General features: G+C 38.8%; 1 pseudogene; it reads left to right on the top strand.

The window, feature by feature from the left end:
* Positions 1 to 521, top strand: part of LOC100955640 — a 1139-nt pseudogene extending 618 nt beyond the window's left edge.
* The last annotated feature ends 2772 nt before the right edge of the window (positions 522 to 3293 follow it).

The raw sequence follows: 3293 nt of genomic DNA, 5'->3' as shown, positions 1-3293 counted from the left end.
AGCTGTTAAAATATAACTTAAGACTAAATTTGAAAATGTTTCAGGTGATTGGAAGCCCACTGGCCAAGGCCAGGGGGCAAAATGTCACAATATTTTATGTCAATAGATTGGGATACTATCCATGGTATATAGTAGATGAGGTCCCCATTAATAGGGGTCTCCCCCAGAATATAAGTTTGCAAGTTCATCTGGAAAAAGCTGACCAAGACATCAATCATTACATCCCTGCTGAAGATTTCAGTGGACTTGCTGTTATAGACTGAGAATATGGGCGACCACAGTGGGCCCGAAACTGGAATACCAAAGATGTCTACAGACAGAAGTCAAGACAACTTATTTCTGATATGCAAAGGAATGGATCAGCTTTTGATATTGAATATTTAGCCAAAGTGACCTTTGAGGGAAGTGCAAAAGCTTTCATGAAGGAAACCATCAAATTGGGAATTAAGAGCTGACCCAAGGGCCTTTGGGGTTATCGTACCATGATTATGCTCTGCCTGTGTTTGTCTACAGGATGCTAGGGTACAGAGATGAGCCTTTGTTTCTTCTTTCTAAGGTAAGGAGCTCCTTGCCCAATGGTAGGGGATTTCCTAATATCTCTAACAGAGGTATTATGTGCTTTGGTGAATTGATTCTAATTAATGGTCTGTTAGCTAGGAACATAATTCTTCCTTTACTAGTTACCCACCAATAATCTCCATTCATGCAAACTAAATTTTATCTTTATTTTTATTATTCTTTTAAGGAACAAAGTAAGACAGGGAGGAGTCACAGTGAGATGCCAGCAGCTTCTACACTTGCTGCTTCCCAACTTTGATTCTACTCCCTTACAACTGCCCATTTGGGAAGGTTATTGGAATGACTAGCCATGAACCGGTTGGAAAATCAGAGAGGATGTTGCAGAATGAAGTCGTTTACTTGTACATGTGGAAATGGAATTGATGATATTTCTCCTCTGACCTTATCATCTCAAATATCAAGAAAACTGTGTTTTTTAAAAAATGAACAATACCAGCTTTGAGAAAAGGTATAAGGAAGTAAAACAACGTGAATATGCTCAATGCTCCTGGACCGTACCCTTAAAAATGACTAAGATGGGAAATTTTAGGTTGTGCATTTTTTATGACAATTAAAAAATTTTAATTTTAAAAAGATACAGCGGAGTTGGCAAATCTCTTAAAAGTAGGTGAGTGTATCAATTTAGCTGTCTGAGTTACTCTTGCCTCTATAAGCAGAACTACTGGAATGTCAACAAGACGTTATGAGTTTCTAAATTCAATGCTCAAATCACTAGTGGATGATTTTGTTGCCTAGGTTAACACTCACAGAGAGAAGTTTTATTATTCTGCCTGATTATTTTTAGTCAAGCCGTATATGCTGCCAAAGATCTCACACAAACCCTGAAGGTAACTTTTTTTTTTTTTTGCAGTTTTTGGCCACCACCTCTGGTATATGGGGCCGGTGCCCTACTCCTTTGAGCCACAGGTGCCACCTCATGAACTTTTTAAATAGGTGATATTTTAGCCAGATTTTCTCTCTTTGCTAGTCTAGCCACTCACATAAAAACTTCTAGGGAAAGGAGTTGGTATTCTACTCTTTGGATTTGTGTAATTATGTATAAACTTTTTACATTGAGATGTTTTGAGATATAACTGGATACCAGGGGCTGAATTTATTAGGCATCATTTCTTCTCCACCACTGCACATCATTCATCAGCATGTGTTAAAGTGAAAAGATATTCTTTTTTTTTATTAAGTCATAAACACGTAGATCATGTATACATTAATGCATCTATGGGGTACAATGTGCTGATTTCATACAGAATTAGAAATGTTTACATCACACTGGTTAATATATACCTCATTTTGTTTACTTAATTATTGTGTTAAGACATTTAGACGCTATCCTAATAGATCGGACATGTACCCTTATAAAAAGACATTCTGAGTGCAAGGCATGCTCAGGAGGAGGCTTAAGATGCACCCAGGGAAGGGCTCTACCCGGACCAGTGCCCCCCAGTAGTATATCCACAGAGGAGAGTGTAGTCATCAGAGGGAGAAAGGACACACTGAAGGAAGCACTAACTGCTCTACCTCCAATACTAGTCATGAGATGAGGAAAGAAAAATCTTTACTGTGAACTGATATTCATCCCACCCAGAAAAATCAGGGATAAATAATTGAATGAATAATAAAAACAAAGGGAGCAAAGGCCCCTGGCCCATCGGATGTTTGCCAAACTGTAGTGAGCAAAGGCTCCTTTCCCACTAAAAGTTTGCTGAAAAATCACTGACATGAGTGAGATTAATAGCAAGGAAAAGAATGAATTTATTTTAACATGCATACATGGAAGAGTTCAGAAAGAAAACGGAAAGATACAGGGGAAACGGTCCATTTTTAACTTCAACAAAGTATGGACAGCCATGTGGAAATATAACTGGACAAACAGGATATGATCTATGCTAACAGCCTGAGTGGCGGAACCCGGCAAGGCCTGTCTCTTCTTGCCCCCTCTGAACTGCATTCCTTTCTTTCGGGAAAGAAATGGGGATCTTAGAGTCAAATAAGCTAGGTCAGAAAATTACTATATGGTCGGGTTTTAGACAGAATGATTTCAGGTTTCATGCCTGACTTTCAGGGGGAAAAGGTGTTTTTGCTTTTATGACCCACATTGTAGATGAGGGGTTCTAGTTTCCATAGCTATCCTAAAGAAGTGATGGGACTGAGAGGTAGAAGGACAAAGAAAGGTCAGAGAAAAACACTTCCATCTGAGGTCTTCTTTCTGAGCCCCATCGATAGGAAATCAGTACTACCTGGAAGGATTTAAAAAGTTATCTGAATATTTACCACACAATCTTGAATCTAGATTTGAAAGTTGAACAACACCTTCTTTTATGAAACTTCTCCTTTTCTATGTTTGACCAATATGTTTAGTGATAATAAACTTATTTTTAAAACAAATGATAAGTTTTTTGGAGCCAGGGTCTTGCTCTGTTGCCCAGGCTGGAGTACAATGGATAATCATAGCTCAGAGCAACCTCAAACTTCTCAAGCAGTTCTCCCTCCTGTGCCTCTTGATTAGCCAGGACTACAGGCATGTACCACCAGGCCTTGCTAATTTAATTTTTTTTAAAATAGAGATAGGGTCTTGTTATATTGCCCCGGCTGGTTGCCAGCATCTGGATCAATTGATCCTACTTTTGCCTCCCAAACTTCTGAGATTTCATGCATAAGCCACTATGCTCAGCCAGAAACAATAAACTTCAAGGGACAACAAGTTCATCTTCGGACAA

This window comes from Otolemur garnettii, unplaced genomic scaffold, assembly GCF_000181295.1.
Source record: "Otolemur garnettii isolate 467f Iridium unplaced genomic scaffold, OtoGar3 scaffold00037, whole genome shotgun sequence".
Taxonomy (NCBI): Eukaryota; Metazoa; Chordata; class Mammalia; order Primates; family Galagidae; genus Otolemur; species Otolemur garnettii.
This window is presented reverse-complemented; position numbering and strand designations above follow the sequence as displayed.